The sequence below is a fragment of the Myotis yumanensis genome, unplaced genomic scaffold (assembly GCF_028538775.1).
Source record: "Myotis yumanensis isolate MYYU_CA2020_CCGP unplaced genomic scaffold, mMyoYum1.0.hap1 SCAF_7, whole genome shotgun sequence".
Classification (NCBI taxonomy): Eukaryota; Metazoa; Chordata; class Mammalia; order Chiroptera; family Vespertilionidae; genus Myotis; species Myotis yumanensis.
Window position 1 is genome coordinate 57,268,723 of NW_027223758.1, and position 16,870 is coordinate 57,285,592.

Here is a 16,870-nt window from a genome sequence, read left to right on the forward strand (position 1 = left end):
TTTCTGGAAGGGAGAGATGGGAAAACTCAGCCAAATTATTTAACAACCAATCAACATAGCGTTTCTCATATGTATCACTTTGGAAGGACCTACCTGGTGGCCTCCCACTGTCATCTTGTGTATGGATTTTTGAAACCCTAGATCAATATCCCACCAGCTTTCCTTTTGCTACAGTCTTGATCTTTTATTCCTATTTTAGTGGATTAGAGGGGTCCATTATGACTTTCACTACCCTTGGTAAGGGGAAGCTGACCACCAATCACCAAGTAATCCAATCCAGTCCAATCATCAAGTCCATAGCTGGCTGAGCCAGTGATGGAACTTGACTTAAGGATAGCCAGGTTATTGACTTGTTCATAGATCATTAAGTGTATTTATGAGACACCTCTGATAAATTACTATATTAAGTTCTTGGGAAGTTTGAATACGAGCTAAGAATCAGAGGTGGGTGACAGAAGCTAGAGAACACACAGACAGGAAACAGTAAGCAGAAGCCAGGAGTAGTAAACACAAGGCAGCGAAGTATACAATGGTGATTTTCAGTAATAACAGGAGGAAAAGGAAAGGGTGGCCACGTCCGTCTGACCAATGATAACAATTCCTGAGGCAGCAACCATCAGAGTGATTACCGAGTGTCTATTATTGCCATGAGAGTAGCAAAGCTATGGCTTTAAACTGTTTTCCTCTCTTTGTATCCTTAAAAAAAGACTACCATTGCCAGAGTTTACAAAGTGTGCCACCGTCCTTGCAATGGATAAGAACAAAGTTGACACGTCTAATACTGCCCATTATTGTGATCACACTCACTCCTTATATACTGACTTCAGTAAATGACTCCCTATCTTGGTGCTTCACCTGATATTATAGTCCTAGAGTACTAGACCTGCATCATGTTCTCCCCAATGATCCATGGACTGGATTCTATCTTCTAAATCCCGATATTTTGGTTGGCTTTATATTACTTCTGCCAGATTTTTCTGCTGCCAGCTGGCTTGCAGGACTGTACCTATTACCTGCTGCCAAGATTTCTGAATTCTTGTTCCACCCACCTGAAAGCAGATCTTCCAGATGGTGAAGTGTAGGATAACCTGTAGGCGGCTCTCCATGAGATGGTGCAGACTTCCTGTTACCTATTCGCTACTTTCCCACATTGCTTGCTGCATCCTGCCTTGCTTAGTTTCTGATCTGTCCTGGATTTGACCTATCTTGATAATCAGTGTACTCCCTATACTATCTATATAATAAAGAGCTAGGGTCTTAACGACCGAAGACTCGGCCAGACCAGAAGTCAGTGCTGGGTTGAGAGGCAGGGTCTGATCCGTAGCCTCTGTGGCAGCCATTGATCAGAACTTGCCTCTCTTTCTCTCCCAGCCTGGCCAACAAACGCGCCTCCATTTATCTCTAGGCCTCCACCAAGGCTGCTTATCAGCCCCACCTTTCTGATCAGGCCCTGTTGACAGGCCCAGAGACGCTGACTGGCATAGGAACTGACCAATCATAATCAAATCTGGGTGAACATAAGGAGCCAATGGCTGCTTAGGAGGCAGAGCTTTTGACACTGACTGGCATAGAAACTGATCAATCAGAACCAAATTGGTCAGCAGAGAAGGACATTTGGGGAAAGATCAGGCCTGCAGGGGAGGGCAATTGGGAGCGAGATCAGGCAGGCAGAGGCAGTTAGGGGCAATCAGGCTGGCAGGGAAGGGCAGTTAGGGGCAATCAGGCAGGAAGAGGCAGTTAGGGGTGAGATCAGGCTGGCAGGGGAGGGTCTTTGGGGGCGCGATCAGACCGGCAGGGGAGGGCAGTTAGGGGCGATCAGGCAGGCAGAGGCAGTTAGGGGTGATCAGGGCAGCAGGGGAGAGCAGTTAAGTGCAAGATCAGGCCAGCAGGGGAGGGCCGTTGGGGGTGAGATCAGGCTGGCAGGGGAGGGCAGTTAAGGGTGATCAGGCAGGCAGAGGCAGTTAGGGTCGATCAGGCAGGCAGAGGCAGTTAAGGATGATCAGGCAGGCAGAGGGGTTAGGGGCAATCAGGCAGGCAGGCAGGTGAGTGGTTAGGAGCCAGCGGTCCCAGATTGTGAGAGGGGTATCTGACCGCTGATCCTGTGGGATTGGGCCTAAACCGGTGGTTGGACATCCCCTAAGGGGTCCCTGATTGGAGTGGGTACAGGTTGGGCTGAGGGAACTCCCCGCTCCGTGCATGAATTTTGTGCACCAGGTCTCTAGTCTCTCTATAACACTGCCTATTACACTGCTCATTAGAGGTGAATGCCCTTTCACCTTAAGCCAATAATTGCAATTACTGCTTATCTGGCATGATATCTTGGGTTGCTCATCCTTTCAATATAGCCTATAAGATACTTTTATTAGTGTTTAAATGAGATTTTAGGGACTTGCCCATATTGAAAAGCCATTAAGTAAAATATTTAAGTGGAATTTCTTATTCAGGTGGTCAAGGTCCTCTCCTGTCTATCTCTCCCTCTGCCTATGTGAACTCTCTGGCCCAACTAGAAAAGTCATGCTAACTACTTTCTAAAATTACTTTAGCTTTTCCTTTTTTCTTGTCCTTACGTATTATGTCCTGCTATATTACAATATCCCCTATTGGAATATTACAATACCTAGCAATTGAAACCCTACTCAAGAAATATGTAATTTATTAATTCAAACCAAAGATAGTTTTGAGTGACCACCATTTGCCAGACACAATGTCAGTCAGTAGTTATTCAAAGAGATATATGACTGCTTGCTCTCAAAGAGCTTACAGCCTGAGCAGGAGAGTAAAACATGAAGCAAAGAAATAATTGAAGAGCATACAATAGGGAAACCACTGATAGCACCACATCCCGTATATATGAAGCCTACTATTTAGCACTTAGTACTATTTGTAATACAGTTTTCTGACTAATAAAACTGTCTACTGATGATAATCAATTATAATCCTCTGTTGAAGCCACAGATCTGTTTTTAAGAAGAAAGGTTACTGAGCAATGGGCACCAGCACTTTTATCAAAAGAGATGATAATGAATTTTCTCCTGACAAACCACAAACCTGCTGTATCATCCTGGGCTACTTTTAAATGGATGTGGGTTTGCCACTCCAAAGGACTCACATCAGTGACCTGTCCATTAATCTAGTTCTGTAGAAGGAAGATGCCTTTCTGAACATTTGCTCTCTTTCTGGGAGCAATTAGCATCCAATAATTGATACATGTGTAGGTACCAACGCTGATCCCTTTTGACTGCAATCAGGACAATGCTGAGGGTCCATACCAGCTCCAGAAAAGCCTGTGGCCTCAGTTAAAACGCAGTTTACAACTACATCGCAATTCACCTCCTTCTGCCCAAGGATGCTTCCCTAATCTCCCACAGGTTTTAATTCTGATAAACCAACTTCCAAATAAACTTCCTGAATGCAAATCTCAGAGTCTATTTCCCAGAGAATACAACCTACAACACTGTCCGATGCCAATCATGGTGATGGTGTCAAAATGGAAAGCTCTGAAGAAATTTTATCTATGATTAAGATCATAATAGCCCATCCAATATGCTACAAGTAGTGTCATGTCTGGAGATGTTGCAAAGAACAGGTCATGACCTGCGAAATGGCCGTTCAGCCTCCCCGTTCTGGAGGCAGGAGAGCCTGCCAAGGAGGAGGCCTGCTGGCTCTCCATCTCGCCAAATGCTCCAGGATTAAGTATAAATTGGAGTGATCTTGTTTTACCCAGTCCAGTAATTTATAGATCCAGAAAGTTGTAAAATCACTTTTTCTCGGATGCTTTCAAAACAAAATTAATTCCTGGTACCATGGTCCTCTTTAGAAGAACAGCAGGCTAGATGCTGTCTTAAAAGTTCTTTTCAGGCAAAAATTAATGTCAGCATTAAAATTGATGCAGTTTGAGATAGAAGCTATTTTAGTCCTTATCAAGAATGCATTAAGGTCCTCAATAAATTTGCTTGGGGTATTTCCTGGTATCAGGACTATTTATTTATTGTGGGTAGGCATCATCCCATATATATTAAGCCTACATCTTGATACTATTTTTAATACAGTTTTCTGACTAATAAGACTGTCTAGTGATGATAATCAATTATAATTCTGTGTTGAAGCCAGAGATCTGTTATTTAAGATGAAAGGTTCCTGAGCAATGGCTACCAGCACTTTTATCAAAAGAGACGATAATGGTTTTTCCCCTGACAAACCACAAACCTGCTGTATCATCCTGGGCTACTTTTAAATGGATATGGGTTTGCAACTCCAAAGGATAAAATTAAGACATGCACATTCTCTCACACTGGTATTATTTATCAAAATGACAGTGTGGCCATTTTTCTTACAGCTTAAAATGGCACATAGATGATAATTACTTTAATCTATTTTTTCGTTCACCATAAAATGCTTGAATTGCTGATGTAATTTTGATGTCAATCTTTATTTATAGTCAGAAGTTTCCCATGGGGTAAGGCCTGGTCATTCATTAAAAAAAAAAGCTAAGTAGAATATCTATTCATAGACTGTGTCAATGAGGAGTAGGTACCCAATTTAGAAAATAGAAGTAGAATACAAAATAAAACTTGTTAATTTCCTCTCAAACTTTCCATGCTATCTCTTAGATTAACCTTCATGTAAATAAAGTCATTTTTATTTTTATTAGCTTAAAAAATAAGGTCTCCAGACTTGCTAATTTTATCTGGATATTTAAAAAAGATTTTTTACCATTCATTCAATAAATATTTACCTTATGTGTTCTATGAACCAGCATTGCTGGCAAGGGACATATGGGTAAAGAACCCTATGTTATAGATTCCATTTGAGCAATGTGACCTTGACTGATTTCTTCCTTGTTCTATGTCAGTGATTAATAAATGTAGGTATTCCCTAATTGTTTATTAAGTAAATAAGCAAGACATGGTCTCTGACTTCAGCTAATTTGTGACCTGATAGCAAAGTTATCACTTTAATGTGTGAAGATGCCTGATTTTCCAGCTAGTCACTCAGAATATGACACAACTCCTGTCTAATCTTACAAAAAAAACTTACCTTTGAGCTCTCCCATTCTCTCCAACTGCACCCAAAGTGGAGTGAGAGCCAGAGCCTCTTCTCTGGGACACTGACCACTGTACCACCTAAATGTCTACCTCTCTGGCTTGCTTTTGTTTCTCCCAGGCCAGAAAATGAGTAACTATCCTGGAATAAGAGTAAAAAATATGGGCTCAGAAGTTTTTCTTTAAAATCTTGTGGATTCAAGGATCACGGCCTGAATTGACTGCTTTCTCGCTTTCTTTGCATTGTTACTATTACAACTCTACTTTCAGACACTGGGAACCTATTATCTAAGAGGAAGAATGAGGAGCTAAAAAAATGGATTTGCATTTGCACAGAAAGAAAGAGAAATCCTTTATTATTTTAAATAATAATCCAGACACTATATTACTTCTTTTTATAGAGGAAAACATTGAGTCTTACAAGTCTTAGCAACTTTTTTATATTTACACAGTTAATTGGTAGCAGATTCAGTCCTCAAATCTAACTTCCCCAAATTATTGCTCTTATCACATGACTAACATTAGCTCCAGTTTTAGAGATGAAAATCCTAAACTTAGAGAAATGAACTGATGTATTCAAGATCACACCATTAATGCACTGCAGAATTAGAAGCCAGATTTTCTACTACAGTGGTATTTCCACACTGCCTGTCCCTTTTCTCCTGCTCTAGACTTCTCATTCACCTAAAGAAAACAGTAGTAGTCTTGGAAGTGTTTCATGAAATCAATGGACTTGAATTTCCAGTTAAAGAAAATATTTCATTATTTAAACTTACCATAAAACAGAAATTGTATTTTCACAGAAATCATCCACATTTACTTCTAATTTTATTATTTGGTTTCAAAACTGATTTCAGGGCTACACGTTGATAATACAATAACAATGGTGATTATCCAATGTATCGCAAACAATACCACGTATAAATGGAAAGGTTACTGAATATTTCTATGACTACCACAATAGAAAAACAATGTCTTCAGTGTAGAAAATGCCTGAACGCATACCCTGGTATTATGAAAGAGCTAGCATACCTTCCTAAGTGCCTATAGTTTTCTGGGAATGTTTTTCTCCACAGCTGCGTCTGGCCCTCAGAGATGCCGGAGAAGATCTATTATAGATTCTCTGTATGAAAATAATTAACCTAAGGAGAATAACTGAGGACAAGAGAGATTTCCCTTGGTAGACACAAACATTCACATTTGACTCATGGTAACAAGGTAGCACTGACAGTTGAACTCTATTGAAAGAAAATCTGCCTATATATTTGCAGTCCATGAGCACTTGCTGCTTATTTTTCCCTACCCCATTCAAAATCATGGCTTTGTGTTTTTATTGTTTTTTAAGCAACTCAGAAATCTCCACAGCAACAACCACAGTATGAAAACTACATTAAAACATCGAGTTTTGGAATTTTCAGAGTAAAAATCAAAAACTTCAGTTTAAATCTTTTTTTCTTTGATGAACCATAAATAAATGTGTATTCAAAAAAATATTTTAACCCACCATGGCCAATGTGACTCAGTTGGATGGAGCATCATCCCATACATGGAAAGGTCATGGGTTTGATTCCTGGTTAGGGCACATAAATAGGTTGCTGGTTCCATCCCTGGTCAGGAAGCATATCTGAGGCAATTGATCAATGTTTTTCTCTCACATCAATGTTTCTCTCTTTCTCTCTCTCTCTCTCTCTCTCTCTCTCTATCTCTCTCTCCCTTCCTCTCTAAATAAAACATCCATAAACATATCCTTGAGTGAGGATTTTAAAAAATACTTTTAAAAAAGAATATTTTAACTCAAATAATTTTTCTTATAAAAAAAGAAAAACTGAAATCAGCAAAGTATGTGGTTCCACAAACTAGACTGAGCAACTTGTATGAGGCTATGATCTTATTTTTAATGTTTGCATCTCACTCTAGCAATCTTACAACGTCCTAATTGAGGGTCTTTTTACTCTAAGTAAATAAAAATTCATAACACTACTGAATTTATTTTCAAAAACATCAGCTAATATGTTAGTGTTTGGTCTTTACCCTCTCAAGGTACATTAGGGTGGTACCTAAGGCACTTGGTCACAGAATGTTTCTCCTAGAGACTTCAGAAAAGGAATTTTAATTATAATCTGAAAAAATGACTTAAAATTATTAATGATGTGTTTAAACCATATTTTAAATAATTTCCTAAGAAAGCAAGAAAATAAAGAATGTTCATAAGCTGAAAACAGAAAAAGAAGATACTTGGCTTGAGTTGGTGAACACACAATACAATAGACAGATGATGTATCATAGAATTGCACACCTGAAATCTATATAATTTTATTAACCAACGTCACCCAATAAATTCAACTAAAAGTAGTACGTTGGCTTAGCACTGACCTATGAACCAGGAAATCACAGTTCAATTCCTGGTCAGGGCACATGTCCAAGTTGCAGGCTAGATCCCCAGTGGAGATGTGCAGGAGGCAGCCAATCAATGATTCTCTCTCATCATTGATGTTTCTATCTTTCCTTCTCCCTTCCTCTATGAAATCAATAAAAATATTTTTTAAAGAAAAAATCCTTTTCATTTAATTTGGCATGCATATATCTGGGGTAAAATAAGAAAAGTAAAAGAAAATACCAGCCTGGCTGGTGTGGTTCAGTGGTTGAGCATTGACCCATGAACCAAGAGGTCACTGGTTCAATTCCCAGTCAGGTCACATGCCCTGTTTGTGGGCTTAATCCCCATTGATGTTTCTGTCTCTCTCTTCCTCTCTCTCTAAAAATCAATAAAAACTTTGTTTAAAAAAAAAGAAAAAGAAAATACCTGGGATATATAAAGAAGCCTAAAGCAAACTTTTCCCGGAAAGCATATGCTTAACTATGATAATATCAGCTTCTGTTTTGATAGCAGTGCAGTCCATGGGAAATGAGTAATAAAATTAAAGACTATTCATATTGAAGGGTCTCATAGACTACCTCTGCACAAAATTAAGATCCTGCAGGATAAATGAGAATTAAATCTACTTGTAAGGGTCAAGTTAGCTTGCTTCTCAAAATTTTCCTGATAATTTATAAACCCAATTTTGCTCTCAAATCTGAGTTTTTTAGCCTAAATCCATACTATGTGTGGTCTACAAAGATTTTCAAGTGGTCCCAAATCGGCAATGATATCATGTAACTAGTGGAAGCCAGCAAAAATGCTCCCCAAGGGAATGCAATCATAAATCCAGGCTTCAAAGAGTTATCACAGCTGAATTTCTAAGGAATTTGAGCCCATAATGAAAAAAAACATGAAAAATGTGAACAAATAAGGTAAAATTAGTGAGAGAGCTAGAAAAATAACAAGATACTAGAAAATAGTTCAGATATTCAAATTTATCAGAAAGAGAATATAAAATGAGTATTTTTCATGTTTTAATAAAATATTTATTAAAATTATGAGCACCCTTGCAAGAGAGTCTAAAAATTAAACAGTAAGATTTGAAATCAGTTAAATATAAAATTTAGTGAACTAAAATATAATTGCAAAGGAGTTATTCTGAAAACAGCCTAAAGTTAGAAATACATGAAAAATACAAAAGAGGTTAGTTAGGATGGAGTGAGAAGGTTTTACATATGTCTAATCAGAGAACCAAAAAGATATAGTAGGAATGAAACCAGAATAAGACAATTTATAATAATAAAAGCGTAATATGCTAATTAGACCAGACAGCCGAATGACCGTCTGGACGAAGTGGTGGCTGCGAGGGCCAAGCCCCTTGCACAAATTTCATGCATTGCTATATCTAAGAAAAATAATTGCTTTTATCTTTCAATTCATCAGAAAGATAAAACAATTCTAAATCTTTATGTATAACAAAACCTAAATTATGTCATCCAAAATTGACAAAATACCGGATCTTCCACAAAATACCGACTTCTGCACACGGGCCACGAAGTTTCAATTACACTGTACGTGCGCACCCGCACGTGGTATTTTGTGGAAGAGCCACACTCAAGGGGCCAAAGAGCCGCATGTGGCTCGCGAGCCGCGGTTTGCCGACCATAGGGCTACACAAAAGAAGCCTCAATAAATTTAAGAAGATTGAAATCATATCAAGCATCTTCTCTGACTATAGAGGTTTGAAACTAGAAATCAATCACAAGAAAAAACTAAAAAACACCCAAAGACATAGAGGATAAATAACATGTCACTAAACAATGAGTAGGTTAACAATGAAGAAAGAAACCAGCCCTGGCCAGTGTAGCTCAGTTTGTTGGAAAGCTCAAGGGTTTGATTCCTGGTCAGGGTACATACTTAGGTTGTGGGTTTGGTCCCTGGTCAGGAGCACATGTATAAGAGGCAACCAATCTCTATCTCTCTCTCTCTCTCTCTCTCTCTCTCTCTCTCTCTCTCTCTGTGTGTGTGTGTGTGTGTGTGTGTGTGTGTGTGTGTGTCTTCTCTCTAAAATCAATAAATATATCCTCAAGTGAGTATTTAAAAACATTTTAAAGGGAAGACATCAAAAGATGCTTTAAAACAAATGAAAATGAGAACAGCAACCCAAAATCTATGGGACACTGCAAAAGCAATCTTAAGAGGTGAATTCATAGCATTAAAGGCCTATCATAAGAAAAATCTCAAATAAACAATCTAACTTTACACATAAATAAACTTGAAAAAAACAATAAACAAAGCCGATGGTGAGTAAAAGGAAGGAAATAATAAATATCAGAACAAAAATAAAGAAAAAAGAGAGAGAGGACACAAATAAATTACATCAAAAATGAAAGAGGAGAAGTAACAACTGACTCCAAAGAAATACAAAAGATTATAATAAAATATTATTAACAACTATATGCCAACAAATTGGACAAACCAGTGGAAACAGAACATTTACATCACCACAGAATTTTTCTTTGAATAGCATTGTAGATGATAAACTGAAGTATCTGGTGTCACTTGCAGCTAATCTTATTTGATTAGTAAAGACCGTTATACATCACTAGTGAAATCAATCTTCAATTTAGAGTCTCATGTAATAATTAAGAAACCTTATTTTACAATTATTTGTGTTAATTATTCCCAGGCAAATTGTATAGGCTACCACATCTGTATGTTTCAGTTCTCATATCAGAAAATTACAAAGCACCATATGCTTTTAGGACAGTGGGTAATTCGAAATACACATAAGAGATTTCCCAAGCCATCCTTGCTTAGCATAATCACATATTATTTATGCAAATTACACTGTCCAGACTCCCAAAGTAAAGTCTACACAGCAAAAATGACATTAGGTCATACTGACGTTCAAGAAATTTGTGCTGTGAAGGCAGCTGATCCAAACTAGTCAAACCAGTTCCTTAGTCTAGATTTTTCTGAATAAAATTTTTATATTTAAATGTATTACTTTAACATATAATTCTTTCCTTGACTTCAGCTCATTGTAGCTGCTTTTCCAATGCCTTCGTTTAATTACAGATACCATCATGATTCCCTGTCCCAGCTTCTCCTGGCTGCAGGTCAGGTACTTGAAAGTGGCATGCTCCTCCTTGTCTGTCCTCCCAGGACCTGGCCCTGGGGACCACTCATTGTGTTAACACATAAGCTTGCGTAACCTCAGAGGAATCCCACTTGCTCCTAGGACCTGGCCTAACACTATTTAAATATCCTAATCTCATTGCAATCTCCTTGGAGGTGGGGAGGTGGTAACATGAATTACAACTAGTCCTATGTAATTGGACACTAAAAAGAATATCAAGAAAATAAAATGCCTTTTATAAAAGAAGTAGAGGTCCAATGCACGAATTTGTGCACCTTGAAAGGAACTGTGGGTCGCAAGGCTGCGGTGGGCACAGGGGCTGGTCTCAGGCCATCCCCCATACCCCCACCCAGCCCCTCCCACCATGGCCTCCAGTCCCCTCTCTGCTGGCAGCCCCGCTCTCACCGTGCCGCCACTCCCATGCACTGCTGGCGCTGGCTCTGCTTGCACCTGCTTACAGTGTGGAGCAATTGGGGCCAGCACCAGCAGCGGGTGCAAGTGGGGCCAGCACCGTCAGCAGGTGCGAGCAGTGGCTGATGCCCTGGTTGCCCCTCAGGAGCAAGGGGAGGTGGAGAAGCCCTCAGGTGCAATCAGGGCGAGCAGCCGCCACTCGTACCTGCTGACAGTGCTGAGTGATCAGGACCGGCGCTGGCAGTGGATGCGAGTGGGGCCAGCACCAGCAGCAGGTGTGAGTGCCGGGTGGGACCATGGTGCACGGAGCAAAGAATTTTCAGTAACCACCAGAGGCTCGTCTTGATGACAACGACCAGCACTCCACCTTGGTCTGGCGCCCCGCTCACCTGCTTCACCATCCCGCCATGGCCAATGCCCACTATGTTCTCTGCTCTGCCACCTGCTGCCAAGGCCCGCCATGTTCTGCACGTGCCTCCTGGTGGTCAATGCACGTCATAGTGACTGGTTGTTCAGTTGTTCTGCTGTTCAGTCTATTTGCAATGGTTATATATATATATATATATATATATATATATATATATAGATGAGGGAGGAAGAACAGTGGTCATTTCCAGGGTTTGAGATTTCCTGAGGGCTATTGTGAGGTAGTGATGAGGGAGCTGGTAGACATTTGAAAGTCAGAATTAGGGGTTGAAAGAAGCTGTTTAGAGATTGCCTAGCTCAAGTTTCTACTTAACAGATAAATAAACTGAAGCTCAGAGAAAGCCAGAATATGAAGGTACAGTATAGTAGTTAACCATGGACTTGTGAAGTCAGAAAATCAAATGCTAGCTCTGCTACTTAGTGGCTAAGTGAAGAAGTGAAGTCTGGCAAGTTTTTTACTCTCTCAAAGTCTCAATTTTCTCATTTATATAACCCATTAACTACCACATAACTCATTTGCAAAAATTAAATGTATTTCAAGTGTTAGAGCAGAGACTGAGAAATCTAAGTTTTCAACTCATGGGAGTGATAATGATGATGGCGATGATCATGATCATAACATGGTCACCCCAAGCCTACCTGCAAGGTAATGAAAGAAATAAAACTTGAACTCAAGTTTAGGACTCCTAGCCTGATGTTCTAATTTGTGCATCAGCTGTCTGCATTAGTTCAACAACAAATACAACTTGTTACCAGTTTACTTTTTATAAAAATAGACATAAATCTTACCAGAATCTAAAAATGAACATCTCTAAGCTTGTCAGAAGGCACACAGGATAAAGTCACCAGACTTGATAGTGTCTCTTTACTATGGATTATGTATTAACTAGAGGCCCAGTGCATGAAAATCATGCACTGGGGGTGGGGGGGGGGGGGGGGATCCTCAGCCCGGCCTGCGCCCTCTTGCAGTCCAGGAGCCCTTGGGGGATGTCCGACTGATGACTTAGTGTTAATGCTTTAGTAGAAATTACTTTGAGGTAGATTTCCATCAGTCAGACATCCTTAGCACTGCCATGGAGGCAAGAAAGGCTCCCGCCACTGCCACTGTGCTCGCCAGCCATGAGCCCAGCTTCTGGCTGAGCAGCACTACCCCTGTGGGAGCACACTGACCACCAGGGGGCAGCTCCTGTGTTGAGAATCTGCCCCCTGGTGGTCAGTGTGCATCAGAGCGACTGGTTGTTCTGCTGTTTGGTCGATTTGCCTATTAGCCTTTTATTATATAGGATTTATCAACATCTCATTTCAGGACAAGGTTATGTTTTTTTATTTTGGATGAAGCTGAAGTCCCCAAAGCCACTTGGCTTGAGTCAGGGGCACACACCTTGTTTTTCTGTTAGAATCTATTATTTTCCTGTTTTACATTGTTTTGAGTTATGTTGCACTGGGCCCATATGTTGTTTCCTCTGCCCTCTCAGGGTCGTCCCACCTCAGATCACCAGACAGCAGCTGCTTTGGTCTCCTGCAGGCATCTATTCCTGGCCTGTGCCCAAACTAGTGCCACAGCAACCCAATTCCATGTAGGAAATTGGCTGTTTCCCAGAAGTTTGTTATTGTTTTGGTGCCCTTAAATGTCTGGACTTTGTACCTCTGTAGATCCCTGTTTCAATAAAAAAATACACTGGAGAATTTACATTGTATATCCTGAAGAACCAAGGTAATAAAAGTAAGGACACCTGGGGAAAGGTATCTTTTTCCCCACTTTTATATTCATTCCAGATTTAAGACTATCAACCTAAAATATCCACTAAAATGAAACCTGTGCATCCATTCAAATATATGTAGAAATTTACAGTTTTCTTGAGATATTCTCTTGGAAAGCTGTCTTCTTATAAAACTCTATCCATTTATCTATTCCAAATCTTGTTTAAAAATCTGGATTTACAATGTTTCACTCAATTTTGGAAAAGTATTCTTTTTTTGTTTTTATCTTTCATCTCCTCAGGAAAACGTAGGACTATTGAGTGTCTATTACATCCTATGGATAACTTCAATCTTTGGCCACAGTGTTAAGAGTCCTGGTTTTGGTCCTATAAGCTCTCTTTGAAATGACCTATGGGAAAATACTCTTATGTGATCATATTTCAGATGTTCTGCTACTCTAAGAACATCTGTCTCAGTTTACTGCCAGCCTATTTAGAGCCATAGCAGCATTATTACCTAGATCCTTATCCTCTCTTTCACCATTAACATATTTTTTAATCTACTATTTAAAATATATAGATAAGGCTCTGAGCATGTCTGGAGTGACAGCCCAGAAGAAAAGTCAAAATACCAATGCTAATTTTAAATTATTTTATTGGTCAGTCTACTAAATGTCATACTGCTTGATTATCACACTGTCCCGTAAGAGCAACTGGATTTGAAAAAGCTCCAAGAATGCAATAGGAGTTTCTCATCATTATCTTGGAGGGAAAACAAAATACTCTTTATTCAAGAGAGAATGAGTAAAGAGAAAGTGGAGGTTTTTGTTTTTTTTGTTGTGTTTTTTTTTTTGCCAATTTATCTTTCTACCTTTGATGTCCAAGGAGAAATCTCCATGTGCCCTCGAAGTTAAGGGGCATATCCTTCTTAGTATGAATCTTATTAATGGAAGCATAGTATTTTGGAACAATGGAGATAATTCATCCTGATGATATTAAACAAAGCTTTTTTTTGTGCTTTTCAGAGTATAAAGACCTCAACAAACTTAAGGGATACTCATAGACCCTTAGCGGGAATGGTAAAAGTTATGTAGAATTCAATAAATTTTGTTTCACAGATTGGAAACTGAATAGAAATTGTCACTTGCCAAAAACAAGTTTTTCTTCAAGAAAGATAGCAGTGCATCATTCATGCTTATACTTTGTACATCTGTGGGCAAGAACAAGTTTGTCGTTCATACCAATAATATGTTTCCACAATAAGCTCTCTTCACCTTTGTAATGTCTATACCTCTAAGGCCATTACTTAACCACAGTTAATTATTCAGAATGTTCTGTTTTTAGCCATGTCTGTATTACTACCTACAACATTATTTTTAATCATTCAAGGAACTTTTAAACTATATAACATTATTTACTTCTATTTACCATTCCTGTGAAAATTTAGTCAACTATCATTAAAATTAGTTTCCTTTCCTTAAGATCCATGGAAGCCTTGGAGTGAATAATACTTTGAAAGAAAAGAAAAATTCATTTGTTAAGCCTTTATTTGTTACGTTATTCTTAATGAAGACTTTGGCATAATTTTATCACTAGTAGTAAAGATTGTTCTCCACCATACATCATGAATAAAGTAATTTCCTTTAAAGTATTCATTGCAGAGTAATTTCACATACAAATCTATACACACACAAAATACAGAAAGCACATAGTGAAAGATACATATTAGTAGCAAGAGGACATCTTAAAGGTACACGTCTATCCCATTGCTAGCAGCTTCAACATCAATACCTATTCCACCTATATGTCTTGCAATTTTCACCCTTTTCACATCATATGATTTGTTATGGATATGTGAGAGTGAAAAAAATTAATCATGAACTTTTCCAATATTTTATTTAAAAGAGAAATAAAATATCATTGGAAAAATATTTCCTGACATAGAGTCCAAACTTTCCTAAACTATTGCGTTCAAGTTATATTGTCTGCTAGGATGTGAAGTTTATCACCTGAAACTCCTTTTTACCAAGCAACTGGGTAAAATAAAGTCTTTGGCTACAACTAAGTTATTTGTTCTTAAAAAGCTTTCAATACAATCTGTGACAAAAATGGCCAATAGGCTAATTTCTGTGTTTATAAAGTAAGTCAACTACTCTGATTTCTAATTAGTTCTCCAAAATACCAACTATGTCAAAAAATAGGAAAATCAGGCAAATACAAGTTGAACTCAACATATGAACTGTCAATGAATCAAGGTCTTTAAATCTTAAGACTAGAAAGGATCATATAATGTGATATTCCAATGTGGGTCCATGAAGCACTAAGGATTCTAGAGAAGTGTCTTTATGGATGTCTTTGTCATGTGCAGTATAAGTGGAACATTTCAACCAGATTCAGTAACTCAGCTCTAATCTATTCTGCGTATTAGGTTTCAGAGCATTATTTTTTTAAAGGGGATTTTGCAGATATTTCACTTTGGGGTCTATATCCTGCATCAATTTATACTGGTCAGTGCTTAAGGCAAAAGGCAGAAGCCAAAGGTTTTGCTTTTGTTCTTCAACCCATGGGTCTTAAAATGTATGGTTCAGAGGTCTTTTCAAGAAAGTACCATACTTTAGAGAAAACTATTGATTAGCATATCTAAGATTGACTGACTTCCCCCTATGCCCAGAAGCATATTCAAGCCTAATTTGATTTTCAAGGCATGTTCTCTATGTAACATTGATTTCCATAAAGTATGTGTATTTAATATCTCCCCCACAGGGGCAAAATTTTGTTTTGGGGGCAAAAAATAAGCTTTAAAGTGGTTTGTGGCCCTGCAAAGGGTCACAGTACATGAACAGATACACAGTAGATCTGTAGTTTTTAAAATTTCATGGGAGTAGAGACAAAATAGAAAAAAAAAGAGTAAAAAGGCTCCTTGGTTGGGGGTGAGGAGGAAAATAAAAAGAGGTTGGAATACATTTACATAAAGAAACTACATTTAATAATTCCCTTTTAGCCCATTTTGGATTTTATTACTTAATATCACTCTTCCCTTTTATTAATATTTATTGAATTGTTAAGGACACAATGGTGACCTAAAGGAATATAATCTCTGCCTTCCTAGCACTTACATTCTAGTGCTTGTTGCCAGGCTTTGTCTAAGTTTCGTTTATTTAATTATATTACCCCTCTAATATTTTCATTCATGTACTTTAATTGGATTTATTGGGTGATGTTGGTTAATAAAATTATATAGGTTTCAGGAGCACAATTCTGTAATACATCAGCTGTACATTGTATTGTGTGTTCTCTACCCCATTTAATGTTTAATATCAGTAATTATAACTTTTCTTATCCTCTTTATCTTTTCCACTTATTTTATTGTTTTTGTTATTTTATATGCCTTTTTCTTATAAGAACAAATGAAACTAATAGATTATTATCACTGTTCTTCAGCAAGGTAGATCAAGGTCACTGTTTAAACTAGAAAAAATAAGTATCATATGCATATCACCTACTTAAATTACCTTTCATTTAAGAATTCTACTGGCTCAGTTTTTTGAGACAAAGTCCGTATAAACATATTTCAAAATAACTTTTTATGTAAAGTAACCAAATGGAAGATATCCTTATGAATTGCTGTAAAACACCATAAAATATCACTGCTCTACTTTATAGAAATCTTAGTATTTAATGGTTACAATCTTAGGACATAAGCTGGTGGATATAATATTTCAACATTACACTGCTGGCTCTATGTACATGTAAGATCAAGTGTCAATTGGTGGCAATCTGATAGATTTCA

The 16,870-nt window shown here is 38.2% G+C and overlaps 1 long non-coding RNA gene and 1 other non-coding gene across 3 annotated transcripts in view; both read right to left on the bottom strand.

Moving 5' to 3' along the window:
* Positions 1-16,870, bottom strand: part of LOC139014608 (uncharacterized) — a 171,646-nt gene that overhangs the window by 50,887 nt on the left and 103,889 nt on the right. The gene's annotated exons all lie outside the window — the stretch shown is intronic.
* LOC139014762 (small nucleolar RNA SNORA25) lies at positions 13,367-13,492 on the bottom strand. The gene has a single exon (XR_011472316.1). It is a non-coding gene; the product is annotated as a small nucleolar RNA SNORA25 (small nucleolar RNA).